The following is an 18307-nucleotide window of genomic DNA, read 5'->3' on the forward strand; positions in this document are numbered from 1 at the left end:
GCTAATTAATATTCCATTCTGTATAGACACCACATCTTCTTTATCTATTCCTCCGTTGATGAACATTTAGGTTGCTTCCATGTCTTGGATATTGTAAATAGTGCTGCACTCAATGTAGGTGCATTTATCTTTTCAAATTAGAGTATTCTCTGGATATATGCCCTAGAGTGGAATTGCTGGATCATATGGTAGTTCTGAATTTAGATTTTTAAGGAACTTCCATACTGTCTTCCATAGTGACTGTGCTAATTTACATTCCCACCAACAGACCATGTATGTATATTTCTGGTAGCTAGAATAGTTTGCCTATGATGATATCATCATTATTATTATTACTTTTGTAAATCTTAGAAGTAGGAAGCCCAAGATCTACAGTGCTCAGAAAACAATCAAGCAAAGGTGTGTTCAATCCTATCCTCCTAAAATATGTAGCAACTCTTTGTGATGGAATCAAGCATCATATACAGATATTTACTGTTCTAATCACTTTTTCACTTAGGCAGTTTATTAAAATCTGTACAGTGAATCACTGATTGTTGAATAAAATGTGTGTTGTATGCATTCCTATCTTTCCTTTGAAGTATTCAAACAACTCAACTGTCTTAAAGTTTAATATGCACAGGAAGAGCAAGCAAATATTCTTTTTAAAATTGTGACACTTCTGTGATAGAAAACATTTCTATTATACTCAGTTGACTAGTCTACCTTTGCCATATTCAGAAATGATGCCGCTTGTAAACATCCCTGTCCTCCCAAATGAGACATAATTAAATATGCTTTAATTCTTTCTCTTTTCCTGTATTAAAATGAGAAGTGCCTTTAGATTTGCATAGAATCTTTAAACACTACCCTATCAAATTATTCCATCAGACATGACCAGAAGTGTTTAATCTTGACAGAAGATAAAAAGTAAAAGTTTGTATGTGTGTGTATTTAATCTAAAGTTAGGTTGATAGGAAGATCATCAAATCAGGGATTAGTCCTAGCACTGCATCAAAATGCACATTTTATGTCTGTGTAATTAGGTTTTAATAAACATGTTTGTTTGTTACTTAAAAACATATTTTTCAACGCAGAAATGGTATCTTGTAAACTACAGTAAAAAGATTCTTGCAAGACTATTTGTTTTTTAATTACAGTCTGATTATGATAAGCATTTGTTATTTTCCCAAGTAAAGATTAATGTTATAAATCAGTTTTCTAAATTTGAGCCTTAAATGCAATATGTTTGACATAACTCTGAATGTTTGTTATAGTAAAGTCTGGCTTTTCTGGCATTTTCTAAAGTATTTGCTGTTGTGTGTAACCTTTTAATTGGGGCCACCATTTTGAAAGGGCTTGCATGGTTTATGATGCTAGTGTTAAGCTTAATGAGTCATTAGTTATTAACAAATTACTTATGTGATTATTTTTCTGATTGCCAGTTATATTTTTATTTCATTCTTAGCCCTTTACATTTTTAACCATAATCAATTTTTTATTGGAAACTGAAAACTTAAACTATTTTAGCAAAAATACGTCATCAAGATTTTTTTTGTTTCTTAGCCATACATGTAATAAAAGAAACTATATAGAATAGAAACTCCATAAGGGAGCAGTTACAACTGGCATTTTATGTTTATTTTCCTAAACAAGAAATTCCTTATTTTTTATTTCAGAAAAACTACAAATGAGTTTTCTTTTATGATAATCTTAGAAATTTACCATATTTTCAATATTCATTATCTTCCTTTATCCTTCTGTGTACACACCTGTAATATTTTCCAAAAATGACTCAGTTTAAATGAATGATCTTTATAAGTTTAATAAAGTCCTGTTATACTCATGATAAAATGATCAATGAGTCCCAAATAGTCTACTATAAAAGCTTATTTGTGTAAATCATTTGTGAATACAAAGCTTTCTGCATGGACTGGAACCGAATGGGCATCCAAATTTTCTGCAATAGTGAAGCTTTAATAAGCCAGTTATAGAAGGTTTTGCTGTAATAGATGGTGACCTACACGGAAATCAAGTTAGCATACCTTAAGTCGAGAAATTATATTTATCTATATTGACAAATATAATTGCTTATTTTATGTGACCGTGGTGCAATTATAGATCAACATTGTTCTTACAAATATGTCAGTAGAGCCTTTGAAATTCCAGTAGAATTCTTATATGCCATGTTACGGGCATTCAAAAATTAAGAGCAATATTCACAGTGCTTATTTTCTGCTTGGGGTTGGGTTGGGATAGTTCTTTTCCTCAAAATCTATTTGCAGTTAATTTGGCCTTGTCTTTAGTTTTGCATTTCAGCTTAGCAAGATTCTTTTCCAATTGCAGGACTCAAAGTTAACATCGCATAATATTTTCTAATCTGATTAGGATGTGGGTCTAAGAATGATGGTACATTCCATGCAGAGGAAGTTAGAGGAATTGCCTTCATTCAGTAATCTTATAGGAACCAGTCCATGCCTTGGTATCTTATTATCGAGTATCACATGACCAATCATGGAGGCTCAATAAAGCAACACATGGTAATTATAACCATTTACAATCAGGTAGAAAGGAGTCCTGCAGTAAAATTCAGAAACTATTCATTCTTTTAAAATTACCGATAGAGACCCAGGGAAGGAGGTCTACCTTCTGGAAAGGGGTTAGCAGTTTGGTTGTAGAAATGTGATGGAAGGGCAACCAATGGATGGTCAAGGAATCTGTATTCTTTTCCTGCTGTATCATTAGAAATCTGAAGGATTCTGGGCTGGTCCTTTAGAATTTTTATACCTTATTTTTTTGAGAAAGATTTAAAAAAAATCTGAATCTAGACTATAGCAAGCACATGGTCTATATATGATGATTCTGCTATTGACATAGCCTTGTTTCCTAACTACAAATTGGTGATAGTTACATTGCTACATTATGCAGATTAAGGCAGACTGCCATACTTGTGAGTTAGACTTCTAAGTACAGTCAGAGTTTATTGTCACTTTGGGTGTTAGCCAGCATCCTTTCCCATTAAGTAGGGTTTTATGAATGCTTATAAAGAAGGAATGGATTTTTAGCTCTTTTTGAAATAGGTAGATAGATAGATTGATAACATGGTAGTGGAAACAAAGAAATTAATTACTATAGTAAAAAATCTCTAAGAATGAAAGTAACATAAGGTGCATTACTGTAAGAATTTGAGTTCAATCAGCTACACTGAAGCAGTAATCTCCAATTTAAAAAATTTAGGTTTGAAGTGTACAGAATATTAAATTTGATAAGATAATTACAATTTTATGATTTCAAAATGGTTGCCACCTCTTAGAAGTATCAAATAATTACCAAATACATTCAACAGAGCTCCATGAGTGCCTCCTATGACATTCCCACAGCTCTTGTTAGACAGGCAGGTGTGTGATGATAGACACACGAGTGTGGTACCTATAACAGTGAAAAAGTCAGGAGAGGTTTTATGTTAAAAATCTAGAGGAGGAAGAAAAGTAATCTCCAATTCACAGCCTGCAGTATAGTGGAAAAAGAACTAGATTAAGTGTCAAGAGGCTGTGGATTGAGTCTCAGCACTGTGATATAAGGAAAATCATTTTCTTTTTCTGAGCCTCAGTTTCAGAGAATCTTTTCCTCAACATGCAACTCCATCCCCAGTAAAGCAGACTGGAGACCCTGTTTGCTCACCTATCTTTTGCTCTTCAGACCTTATGTGGTTTCTGGAAGTTGATGGTAATCCTGCAAAATTAAGTGTTGAGGTCTTTTATTTCACTATTCTCCTTTTTTCTTTTTCTTTTTCTTTTTTTCTTTCTTTTTTTTTGTGGCTTATGGAAGTTCCAAGTCTAGGGGTTGTATTAGAGCTGCAGCTGCCAACCTACACTACAGCTCACAGCAACACCAAATCCTTAATCCACTGAGCGAGGCCAGGGATTGAACCCACATATTCATGGATACTAGTGAGGCTCATTATTGCTGAGCTACAACAGGAACCCCTATTCTCCCTTTAATGTTCAGAAGGCTTCCTGAATTTTCTTTTTTACTGAAGACAGCCACTGGAGAAATTCTTAATCCAATTCTCTGTGGCCCTCAGTTGGGCACATGGTCCTTTAAGGGGACAGTTGTAAAGGAGAGACTTAAAGGAAACATCTCAAAAGGTAAATCCCTATAGGGTTTTCACCAAGTTGACTCCCTTTTATACCTCAGATTGGAAATTATAGACAATGTTCTAAGTGCAAAGCAAAATACTCTGTGATGCCTCCTCTTACAAGCCTGTTATTTCTCATGCTGAAGTTGTTTAATCTTGTTTTGACAGTGGACAGAACACAAGAATTTGTTGGGCTTTTATTTCCAATTAGAAATTGTCTTGAATAAAAAATTTTCATTACTCTTCATCATGCCTAAAATGGACTGGTTTACTTGACTGAGGCTGTTATGTTATCAGCTTAAGAGCAGAAATGGTCTTGCCTTGGTTGCTCTAGAGTGATGGTCAATGAAGTTGGTGATGATGACGGGGAAGTGATGGCTTCCACCCTCCCTGTCATAACTGCGATGTTCCATTTATCTTTCTATAAAGGCATTATCTGAAGAAAAATTAAAAGTTAAAAAAAACCTCCATGCTAAAGAGACAGTTTAATTGGTTCTGCTATTTTTGGAAACTAGAAGATAAATGCTACATGTGAAGTTAATAAACTGTAATTGGAATTTTCTTAAGAGCATTCCTTCATTCCACATGGAACCATCCACTGTAGGAAGCAATAGGACCTGACTGGGATTCAGGAACATGTAAGCCCCCTTCCCAAGAACAACCAGGACTTTCTCCATGACCTTGAGGAATTTAATAATTTCACTGTGTTCCCACAGGACAATAAACAAATTGGGGTGGGAATTGAATAGCTAAAAACAAACACACTAATAATAACACTATCATAACACTATCATATAGTGTTATCATTTGCCATTTTCCCACCTCTGTGTAGTACTTTCTCTGAAAAAGTCACCCTTAATATCTTTATAATTTATATTGAGCTGTCTACCTACATAAACTTATTGTGACTGATAACTGCCCTTTAGATTTTGCATATCATTCACATTTGACTCTTCTCTCTCCCAGAGCTATTTGACAAATATGTATAATCATTCTCATTGTGCTATCGTTGAACAATATGGGTTTGAACTGTACAGGTCCACTTATATGTGGATCTTTTTCTCACCTTTTTATTTTTCTATAAATACCTATTCCTTATGATTTTCTCAATAGCATTTTCTTTTCTCTAGCTTACTTTATTGTTTTAATAATACAGTATATAATACATATAACATAAAAATATGTTCATTGAATACTGCAGTTATCATTAAGGCTTCTGGTCAACAGTAGACCATTAGTAGTTAAGGACCAGGGGGTTCAAACATGATAAGCAGATTTTCACCTCTCTCCCCCACATTGTTCTAGGGTCAAATTTAACCTCTAGGCTTAAGAGATTCATTCCTCTCCACATTCATCTATGTGGTACAGTCCTTGAGCCACAGGAAATATTTTATGAACAGCAGGATAGGGAAAGATAACGCACTTTGCCATGGACCTGGTTTCATTTCCAATACTCATACTTACTAACTTTGCAAACATGAGCAAGTCCTCACAGTCTTGATGCTCATATTCCCATGTGTAAGATTACTTTTTACTAATAGAGTTTGGAGGGGATTAGAAATCTCATCTAGCCTGAATATAAGGTGATCTCAAGGAAGAAACTGTCCCGTTAGCCAAATGATGAAATTTCAAAATTGCGAATGTTTTTGACCAAGTCAGTTATAAAAACTTTTAGGGGTAGGTTAAATAGTCATGTTTTGAATTTACTAATTTAGTTATACAAAATTTTAACTGTGTTGTATGTTTGTTCAAACTATAACACAATATCCAGGAGATAATTTTAATTTTACATTCATATTCAATATCTGTCTTTGTTAACTGATTCAGGTTTGGGAGCTTTTATCTTCATTTTATTCTGAAGGTTCTGGGACATAGCTGTTCACTAATTCATGCATGGAGTCACCTTTATCCCAAATCACAAGAATCTATTACAACTCTTAGTTTTTTCCTTCATTTCATAGGCAGATGTTCATCTCTATGGTAAATGGTGACTATATTGTTTTTAAAATTGATAGATCAAAGAGTGACACAACTGTATAAATCTACATTATTCTTTGTTTCTCTTTTTTCACTTATTCCAGTGTAGACTGTGGACTTCCAAAAGTTTCCAAGCCTAATATTTGAGATGGTTCCAGGGTAATGTAATCCTAAGCCTATTATGTTGTGAAAATAATGTAATTGGTAGATTATATCAAAAAATTTGGAGCACAAATATATGTACTCCCTACTTTCCGAGGGATATTTCTTTTGATAGTTACTTACCTTAAACAGGTAAATGTGCAAGTTGTTTAATGCAGGTAACATAACTTATCTTTAAACATATTAAGTAAATTACTAGACTGTTTAAAAATTAAATACATATAAGACTATTGCTTATACTTAGAATAACATTACTCAAAATTTTACACTTTTAAAAATTTTGACCCAAAGAGATTTTATGTACATTTTATCTGTCAATTTACTGTATTAAAAATCAAAACTGAGAAATGTTTAAAATTTATTATTTAATTTTAAAAATTGCACTAATAAATGAATCACATATTAACATAAAGATTATGTTTTATGAAAAATATTCCAAAAAATTTAGTAAGAATGTATTTATTCTTTCTAAATATCTTCCAGCCTGACATAGCTGGGTTCATTGTTTTGGTTGAAACATATGAAGTAAACCTGGCCTCTCGTTGATATTTAGATAGCAATTAAGGACTTTTTTTATTAACCTTTTCAGTTAATTATAGATATTTTTATTTAAGTCTATACAAATACGTAAGCAAGTCACTTCAACAAGACACAAGTCAACAAGTGACGGTGTCTTAAAGATTATTTACAGTGTGGAATTTCTTTGAAACCATAATAATAATTTCTGTACTCTATGAAGTTAAAATCCATTGGCCTTTGTTAACCTTGGAACAGACCTTTTTTTCTTATGCAATAACTTGTAACACCATGTTTTGGTCATTTGGAAAGTATTGGTTCACTGAAATATGCAGATCTTCCACATATTGGCATATTTCATTAGAAAATGTCAAAAAAAAATCACATTTGTAAATATCACCATCAATCTCATCAGGAAAGTCTTGAAGTATTAGAAAGCTGAGTATTAAAAATCTCATGGTGGTGGATTCATGTTTTGCACAAAATTAATTTTTGCTTGAAGTCTTGAATTTTATCATTGGCAACAGATACCATTATAGTTGATTTCCTTAAAGTGACTAAGTTACCTCATTCATTTTTTAGAAACCATCTGTTAAATATTCAAGTCTGATAACCATAGATTATCTCTCAGTAATTATGTAATAATGTCCAATAAAAAAGTTAATAGGGCAGCTCATAACTCAGTCACACAAATACTTTTCATAAGACAACTATTGAATATTGGTTTGCAACAGAAAATGCTTCATGGTAAACTTACCATCTCATCACATTGACTACTTTAAAATATACTCAAAGATCAATATTTAATAAAATTAATAATTTTTACTGCTTTATCTGGGGCATTGTTGAGTTAAGCTAGTATTTTTCCCCTGCAATAAATGGTGATAAAAAAATAGAGTAATTGCTACCACTACCACAGCATGGTGCCACTGCCTTGATTTATGCTAAGGGACCAGCAGTTTTATACTCTGTTGCGTTTGTGCTATCAGTGAGAAAGACAACAATGTGTAAATGTTATTATAAAAATAGTTTTGACCTTGGGGGCCTTTAGGGGTCTCATGCTGCCCTGGGAAAACCACTGACAAAGAAACTAAATAAATGGCATTTGTTTATAATAATATTAATAGCTGACATCTGTGGTTTACGTGCACTTTGACATCATTCCATTGTTAAATGTTGATATCTACAAAGTAATTTTGATGACCTAGTCATCTTCTTGTTCTCATTCTGTAATCCTGTTCAGCCACTAATTTTCTCAAAGTGGTTTCTATACTGGGCCTTCATGTCAAGAGCATTTATTTGTGAGGTTCTGTTAGGCTTACTGGTAAGATTTTTTTAAAAAATACCATCATGCTCCCCACCCCAAATGGATTAGATAGATAGATGGAGAGGAAGGGGAAGTTAAGGAAGGAAGAAAGAGAGGCAATAGGGAGAAAAGAAAGAAGGAAGGAACCCAGGCAGTAAGGAAGAAACAAAAGAAGGAAGATGCAGAAGAAGAACTGAGATGAGTGCCTGACTAGGTTGAAAGTGAAGTTTGGTCAGGGAAGGTCTTTGAATTCACTGCTCAATACACTAGCTACTTTATTTTTATAATGATTTTTATATTTTCCATTATCAGTAGCTACTTTTAATCGTTTTGATGGATTAAACCTGGGTGTCATGTATTATCCTATTAAATCTATTACTTTGTGCACCCCAAACTGGAAAACCAATATAAAGTTGCAACATAATGTTCATGGTATATTTTTGGAAGAACAAAGCAAAGAAACATCAACGGCTATTTTTAAAACACATATAGTATCATACTTTGGGGGAAAAAAATTCTAAATGAAAACATGGCTTGTAAGCACTGTCCCTGCTTCTTTGTCTTCTTTTGCATTCATTCATTTCTACATAGAAGAATGTAGCTCTGGTTAAATTCATTGTACTATCACCTGCCAACATCTGCATGTTTTAATGAGACCCAAAATGTAGGAAGCTGTATAGACTCTGGACACTGCTCATTCTGGGTTTTCCCCCATCCTTGTGGATTGCACATTGTTTCCATTCATTAGCATGTGATAACTGAAAATGGGTTTCCTATCACCCTCCACCAGCCCCAGATGGCTTGACATTTCCAGAGTTCAGATGAAATACTCATAACCTTTCTGTGTTTACTCTATATCATGCCTATTCTAATGATATCCATTCAATCAGTCAGAGAATGGCGTGGCTGCTACTTAAAAGAGCACAGAGCCAATCCTGCATCTAATTACAAAGAAGTAAAGCTATTCAAGATATTAGAAGTACACTTTAAAAAAAATTTACCTTCCTTTCTCACTTTTATGATATGAGTTCTCATTTTTATTTTTTGGTTCACTCTAATCTCAAACCTCTCACTCTCTCGCTGTCTGTCTTTCCCTCTTCCCTACCACCTGTGTTCATTGAGCACCTGCTATGAGTCAGATGCCATGCTAATTGCTTTGTTGTTATTATTTTATTTTATCTTCAAAGTATAGCAAAATAAGCATGATTACTGATAACTGCTTTGTGTGTGAGCATATATAGGTTAATTTGTATATGTATGTGTATGTAATAAGATGCACATACACTGGTACATGTGTATGTGTGTGTGTATCAAATGAACATGATACTGCCACGATCTGTATGTTGCTAAATCTCATGTAGTAGATATAAATTAAGACAAATTTAATGTGATGGAGTAAGCTGTCTGAGGACACACAGCTAGTAAATTACATCTTGTATCAAACCCAGGTTCATCTAGACCCCTGAGTTATCATGAGTTCTCTCTTAGACGAAAATATTTGGAAATAAGAACTGTTATGTTTCATTCTACTCAACCCCTATACTATTCAATTAAATCAGTTACCAAATAGGAAACAATTTTGTCATGTTGTATTTCTCTGGACAGAATTAAAATATAAAAGTATTAGATTTTTGATTCTTCTATCCTGAATTATATAATAACAAAATTGTATGAGAAACCATCTGAAACAGGAGTTCCCGTTGTGGCTCAGTCGGTTACAAACCCAACTAGTATCCATTAGGATGTGGGTTCAATCCCTGCCTCACTCTGTAGGTTAAGGATCCGGCATTTCCATGAGCTGTGGTGTAGGTCGCAGATGCGGCTCAGATCCTGTATTGATGTGGCTGTGGAGGTGGCTGTAGGCCATCAGCTGCAGCTCTGATTCAACCCCTAGTCTGGGAACTTCCATGTGCCACCGCTGTAGCCCTAGAAAGCCAAAAAATAAAAATAAAATAAGATTTGGCCTTTGAGAAAGAGTTAAAGGACTAACTCATTGGTTTCTAGATAATTTTGATGTAAATAGGTCATAGATTACTTTTTAGAAACAACATCAAAGATATGGTCAAAACAGGTAAATTTCAATCATGAAGAAATAAATTAGGGTTAAAAATATCATAACACAGGAAAAAATCTGAAAAGAAGCCGATTACAGTATCCTAAAGGCAAAATAGTCTCTTTACCTGAACATAATTTTTTTGTTTTCATTTTTCAGTGTTTCTTTAGCACTTTGGGTTTATTGATGTCATGAAATTTATCACTGCATTGTGGCAGCCGATTTATCTGCATTTCCTTTAGACTATGGATTTTTTTGAGGCTACCACTACAAGTTCAATTTTTAAAGTATCCCTTACCAGAATTAGATCCCTATAAAGTCTGTTGCAATGAATAAATTAAAGGACTATTAACAGCTCAAAAGGAAAAATGGAATCATGTGCCCAGGGAGTGGGTCAACACATTTTTAATTGGTATATAATTGTACATAACATTATATTGCTTTCAGGTGTACAACATAATGATTCAATATTTATGTGTATTGAAAGATAATCACCACAATAAGTCTAGTTAACATCTATCACCATTCATAGTTACAGAAGCTTTGTGAAGAGAACATGTAAGATCTGCTATCTTAGCAACTTTCAAATATGATTAACTATAGTCAGCATGCTGTACATTACACCCCATGACTTATTTATTTTACAACTGGAATTTTGGATCTTTTGACCCCTTCACCCATTTTTCCCATCCCTTGCTCCTTGCCTCTGGCAACCAATAATCTGATCTCTGTTTCTATGAATTAGGGAGTTGTTCTTTCTCTCTTTTTCATTTTTTTTTAAGATTTCATATGTACGTGGGATTAAATGGTATATGTCTGACTTATTTCACTCAACATAATGCCTTCAAAGTCCATCCATGTTGTCGGAAGTTTTTAAGACGTTATTCCTTCACTATGGCTAAATATTATCCCATTGTATACATATACTATATTTTCTTTATCCATTCGTCCATCAATTTTGACACCTTTTAATGCATACATGGTTGGGCAGGTGATTAAAATACAGATATATAGACATACTGTAGAGGTTGAATTGGTAGGTCTGGGATAGGTCTAGGAATCTGATTTTTTTTTTTTTAAGTACCTCAGACACATCAGACTACACTTCAAGGAACATGATTACCTTAAACAATTCAGAACTGATTGAGAAAGGTCCTGATTTGTGATTGACTCCCAAATTTCCTTTCTCTGCTTTGCACATTTAAATCTGAGCTCTGAATAGATAAGCTTCATATGGAATGCTTAATCCAATGGTCACTAGTCACTGTGCCTTCTTTTCCATCCAAACTTGAGGCTTTCCCTGGTTACCTTCCTTAACTAACTGCTCACATTACCTTTTCTCCAACTTTGAGTAAAAGACATTCCCATGACATGAGTTATACAAATAGCTGCCTGGAATAAGCATTGATTACTTTTTATGATGTTTTTATATAAGAATGTACACCTTGGTATATACAAACTATTGCGTTTGGAGTGGATAAGCAATGAAATCCTTCTGTAAAGCACAGGGAACTATATCCAGCCACTTGTGATAGAACATGATGGAGGATAATGTGAGAAAAAGAACGTGTGATATTTATATTGATATATATAAAACTGGGTCACTTTGCCGCACAGCAAAATTGACAGAACAATATAAATCAGCTATAATAAAAAAATGTTTTAAAGAATTACACCTTTTTACTAGGTGCAAAATTACTGCTCAAAGTATCATCCCTTTGTTGAAAAGAAAGTGTAGAGGATAAGTGAGTAGAAAAGGCAGATTATGTTATGTCAGTTATTAAAGAGGAAAATCTAAAAATGTTACGCTTTGTAGATGGAAACCATACAGTGTTTGCCTGGAACGACTTCTAAAGCTCTAATTTTCCAAATCTGGTCCTGTTAGAAACACCTAGGACTCAAGAGTCTGCAATTAACCGGGGGACCAGGAGTTCCCGCTGTGGCACAATGGAAATGAATCCGACTAGGAACCATGAGGTTGGGGGTTTGATCCCTGGGCTCGCTCAGTGGGTTAAGGATCTGGAGTTGCCCTGAGCTGTGGTGTAGGTCACAGACATGGCTTGTATCTGACATTGCTGAGGCTCTGGCGTAGATGGGCAGCTACAAGCTCTGGTTAGACCCCTAGCCTGGGAACCTCCATATGCCACAGGTGCGGCCCTAAAAGGACGAAAAGACAAAAAATGGGGGGGGGCAGATGATCCTGACTTAGATGTTTCATGAGGAACTTTGCACTAAAGGTATGGTAGAAGCAGATAGCTAATGGGTTTTAACACACTTTTCATCTCTAAGCCTCCATCAAATATTTTCCTGCTCGAAACTGAGACCAACCCTTCTGGGCATCTTTTGTATTCTGCTAAGGTATCAAGTAGCCAGTCAGAGAAGAAAGAGCATATGAATATTAAGATAGGGGTAAAGAACTTTAATAGACTTGCCAGCTTTATTTTTAAGATTCTAAGTATTTAATGCTATTTCATAAAAGGCTAAGATGATGGGTCTGTTGAGCATAGTTCCTGACAATGTAGAATTCCCATAAAAAACATCCAGAGGTCTGGAAGCTGTAACATTGAGTTTAGCTATCAGAACCTTGATTTTCTTTCTGATGATAATCATTTCCTTCAGAATGTGTCTTGAATGGTTGCTGCTATCTCGTTCTGTAGTTTTTTGCTCACAGGAGAATTAATTCATAGATATACTGGAGACATCATTTTACATAAAGGTATTTTAATTTTTTAGGAAGGATATATTATATTCAGTGCTCTCAAAGGCAGTTGTTGGATGTAGTGTATAAGACAGGCATGTCTACTTCCAGGGTAGCAATCGGTAACTATAACCCACAAACCCAATATGGCCTACTGCCTATGATTGCATGGTCCGTTAGCTAGAAGTAGGTGTATCTTCTTTTTTTGAACATTTTATTTTGAAGAAATCTTGCTTTTTAGTTTGTAACAGTTTAAAATTCAAAAGCAGCCTATTTGGTAACACCTGAAAATTATTTGAAATTCACACGTTAGGTGCGCTATAAAGCAAGTGTTATTGGCACACAGCTGAACTCATTTGTGTATGTATGTGGTTGTTTTCATACCACAAAAGGCACAGGTTCTGTACTTACAGCAGAGGCCATATGTGGCGCCCACTGCTTGACGTGCTGTAAATTGCAGTGAAGCAGTCACAACTCGACAGTGTTTCAAGTGCCCCATGTGTCACCTATCTGTGTGAAAAGCCATTTTCAAAGATAACATACAAACCCTTATTATAGCTAAGCATTAACCAATGAACATGTGCTGTAAATTTTGGTGACAGAGAATGCTAAATTTGAACCCCAGGTAAGAAAATAAGATCACACAGCCTTTTATTAGTATTATAAAAGTATGTATTCTATTAAAAGTAAGTATTCTATTTTGAATTTTGTCAAAAGATATGAAGACATCTGTTTTCTTTCTTGTTAGTTATCGGAGTAGTACTCTCAATTTTGCTGCTTGGTCTGCAGGTCTAAAATATGTACTATCTCATTCTTTACAGGAAAAGGCTACTGATCCCTGTTATTTGCCACTGAATGCTCAAAAATTGAGGTGTTTATTTCAGTTAAGGAAAATGTCTCATTGTGCCAGAATTATCGCTCAAAAATATGATTTTTCTAGATTATGTAAGCTGTATATGTTACTGATATAAAATTTGAAAAAGGCGATAAGGTATAAGTGAAACCCCCTCTTAGTTTTTACCATCTGGATATGAATTAATCCTGCCAACAGTTCAAAGTATTTCCCTTTATACATTTTTTCAAATACTTTTATATGTTTGAAAACTTGCTACAAAAGCTATACTTGGTATTACTTACAGATTTAAGAGGAGTAATTTCCCAAGCAAATCTTTGTAAATGCTATTTTTATGATTTCATATTATTCATTTATTTGGCAGGGCCATAATCTGAGCTCTCCTTTAGTAAGCTAATTAAGATTTTTTTTAATTTTGACATTTTTTCTATTTTTAATGCTATAATAACCTTATGGTGGATACTTTAGTTACTCAAACTTTAGATTTTTTTCAGAATTCTTTTAAAACTGAAATACAGTTTACTTACAATACAGTGTTAGTTTCAAGTATACTGCATAGGGGTTCAGTTTTTTTTCTGATTATATTCCATTATAGGTTACTATAAGATATTTAATATATTCCCTGTGCTGCACAGTAAATCTTCGTGCTTATATATATTTATGTACAGTAGTTTGTATTTGTTAATCCCATCCTCCTAATTTGTCCCTCCTCCCGAATCTCTCCCTTTTGGTAACCCACAAATGTGTTTCTATGTCTGAGTCTGTTTATGTTTTGTTTATAGATGCATTTTTATTATTTTTTAGCTTCTAATATCAGTGATATCATGTAGTATTTTTCTTTCTCAGTCTGACTTGTTTCCCTAAGCATAATATTCTCTAGATCCATCCATGTTGCTGCAAATGGCAATATTTCATGCTTTGTTATGACTGAATGATATTCTATTGTATATATACACCACATATTCTTTTCTTTTTCCCACTGTACAGCATGGGGACCAAGTTACACATCTATACATACTTTTTCCTCCCATTGTAGTGTTGCAGTGTAAGTATCTAGACATAGTTCTCAATGCTACACAGCAGAATCTCATTGTAAATCCATTCCAAGAGCAATAGATTGCATCCATTAACCCCAAGCTCCTGATCCCTCCCACTCCCTCCCTCTCTCCCTGGGCAGCCACAAGTATATTCTCCAAGTCCATGATTTTCTTTTCTGAGGAAACATTCATTTGTCCTGTATATTAGATTCCAATCATAAGTGATATCATATGGTATTTGTCTTTCTCTTTCCAACTTATTTCATTCAGCATGAGAGTCTCTAGTTCCATCCATGTTGCCACAAATGGCATTATGTTGTTCTTTTTATGGCTGAGTAGTATTCCATTGTGTATATATACCACATCTTCCTAATCCAGTCATCTATCGATGGACATTTGGGTTGTTTCCATGTCTTGGATATTGTGAATAGTGCAGCAATGAACATGCGGGTGCATGTGTCTTTTTTAAGGAAAGTTTTGTCTGGATATGTGCCCAAGAGTGGGGTTGCTGGGTCATATGGTAGTTCTATATATAGATTTCCAAGATACCCCTATACTGTTCTCCATAGTGGCTGTACCAGTTTACATTCCCACCAACAGTACAGGAGGGTTCCCTTTTCTCCACACCCCCTCCAGCACTTGTTATTTGTGGACTTATTAATGATGGCCATTCTTACTGGTGTGAGGTACACCACATATTCTTAAGCCAATCATCTGTTGATGGTCACTTGGGTTGTTTCCAAGTCTTGGCCGCTGTATGTGATACTGCCATGAATACTGAGTTTTGAAGTACATATATCTTTTCAAATTAGTTTTCCTTTTTTCTGGAGTGGGGTTGTTGGATCATATGGGAGCTCAGGTTTTATTTTTTTAAGTGACTCTCATACTGTTTTCTACAGTGGCAGCACCAATTTACATTCTCATCAATGGTGTAGGAGGGTTCCCTTTATTCCACATCCTTTCCAGCATTTGAAAGATTTTTTGATGATAGCCTTTCTGAGCACTGTCAGGTGATAACTTATTGTAATTTTAATTTGCGTTTCTCTACTAATTAGCAATGTTAAGCATCTTTTCATGTGTTGGTTTCCCATCTGTATGTCTTCTTTGGAAAATAATGTCTATTACCAGAATTTTAAAAAGTGATACACTAGCTTCATTTATTTTACATAAAATCCAACTGAAGCATTTAGATAACACACCCTAATTTTTATAAACACATCCTTAGGGTAAGTCAAGCTACCTGCTAGTGGCTTGATAAAACAAATTTTGCTTTATCCTGTTATACCTAAGAGTAAAATAATAGTTAAGATAAACAATAGTTAAGACAAATAATAGTTAATTGAGTTCCCATTGTGTCTCATTGGTTACAAACTCAACTAGTATCCATGAAGATATGGGTTTGATCTCTGGCCTTGTTCAGTGGGTTGAGGATCTGGTGTTGCCATGAGCTGTGGTGTAGTTCGCAAATGCGGTTCAGATCCAATGTTGCAGTGGCTGTGGCGTAAGCCAGCAGCAGCTACAGTTCGATTCAAGCCCCTAGCCTGGGGAGTGGCTCCTAAAAACCAAAAAAAATATAGGCTTTAGAGCTAGCCAGACACCTTTAAACCCCAACTAGGTGGCCTAAGTAAAGTAATCAAGCTCTGGAAATTGGAAATAAGAATATATTTATCCCATAGGTACTGTCTTCCTGGTTAAAGTAAAGAAGGCGATATACATGAAGTTCTTAGATCAGTGTCTGGCAACCAGTAGGAATGCAATACATGTGAGCTGCAATATAATAAGATATATCAGTCCTCTTCTCTCACTTAAATTGAGAGATACACATCTGACTTTAAGGAAAAAAAAAATCTTTCTTCTACTCTGTTAAATACAGCCTCTTCCCTTTTTTCACACTGTTAAGCTTTCAAAAGCTATAGTAATACCACTAACTGGCCAGTCACTCCACCTCTGTTGAATTCTCCTTTGCCTCACCCTCATGGATGGTTGAGAGGATTAAATTAGATAATACATGTGCAACACTTAGCCCAGGCCCCTATGCAGTGAGCCCACCCATGCTTTATCACATAGGCCAATCATAACACATTTGGAGTCTACAGTTAGACAAAAGATGCCTCCTTGCTGCCCAGGGGCCTTCCAGAAACTTTACTAATTCCTCTCGCTGGAGAGAGGAATCACAGGGTTTTACTAGAGTAATGGTAGCCTCTGCTACATAATCAGATGAGTGGGCTTTGCAGACATGCTGATTTCATTAAGTGTGTGTGAGTTTAAGGAAGTAAAAAATGAATATAAATGGGTCAAATGGAAGACATTTACATTTGAGGCCAACAGCTGTTTTGTGGCTCCTCTTGGCTTCTGACATCAGGTTCCTTCTAATAAAATATTAAATGTTAATAAAAGAAATGTTAAACAAAACCACTATTAGTTTTGGTTAAGTTCCTTTCACAATTCTGTGTAATTCAAACAAGCTGGTGGGCACATTCATTCCCCCCCCCGCCACCGCCCCGCTCAAATTGAAGTGGTTACAAACAAATAACCTCTCTCTCAATCTTTAATCTCTCTGAAATTTATTCTTCCAGAATATTAGCTCACCTTATTTTTATAAGCAAAAAATAAAGTTCATTATAATTTGTTAATCTAACCCTGCTGCCAAGCTGGCTGTTCTATTTAACAATAAATTGAATACAAAAGCTCCCCAAGGCAGGAAGATAGAGTACCAGGCTCTGAAAGTTTGGCAGTTTAATTGACGTTTCCTAGTAGCTTCAGGCGGAAGTTAATTTCAACACTGGTTATATACATGTACTTTTGTTGTTGTATTGGTTAGTGCATGTGTCCATACATATACAAATATCCGTCTTGAGGGTTACACTACAAATAATTTAAGTGTGATTTTGTTTGTTTATTTTATATATATTCTTGCCTGTATCATACAAAATTTCATGTTAGAAATGTGAAGGAAAAACTAATCTTTAATAATTTTTCACAATGGTAGTCTTTTGAGTGAAGACTGCTAGAAAACAGAGAAGTTTTACATCCTGTTTGGTTTGTATTGCGTGCCTTAAAATTCATAGGTCAAAGTCCTTACCCTCGTTATCTCAGAATGTGACCTTATTTGGAGGTACGCTCCTTAAAAAGTAAACAAGTTAAAACGAGGTTATTTGGATAGGGCTGAAGCCAAAATGACTGGTGTCCTTATAAAAAGAGGGGACTTGGACACAGAGGTATGTCAGAAGGAAGAAGATGCGAAGAGGTGCAGGGAGAGAATGACCAATTCTTAGCCAAGAAGGGAGGCCTGGAACAGACCCTTCCCTCAGCCCTCAGAACAAATGGACTCTGTCAGCATGTTGAATTTGGACTTCTAGCCTCCAGAACCATTAAATAATAAACCTCTGTTGTAGTGTGATGTGCTTTGTTACTATAGCCAGCAGATTAGTAACACCTTAAAGAAAGTACAATACCTTGTTACGATAATCTACGTGAAAACACACTAAAAGAAGTAAGACAAAAGAGTTTGATTGTTTACATGTATCAAGGAACATTGGTTAAAAAAAAAAAGTGTAATGCGCTTGAAATTTGTTTTCAATCATCTCA

This window comes from Phacochoerus africanus, chromosome 1 (genome assembly GCF_016906955.1).
Source record: "Phacochoerus africanus isolate WHEZ1 chromosome 1, ROS_Pafr_v1, whole genome shotgun sequence".
Taxonomy (NCBI): Eukaryota; Metazoa; Chordata; class Mammalia; order Artiodactyla; family Suidae; genus Phacochoerus; species Phacochoerus africanus.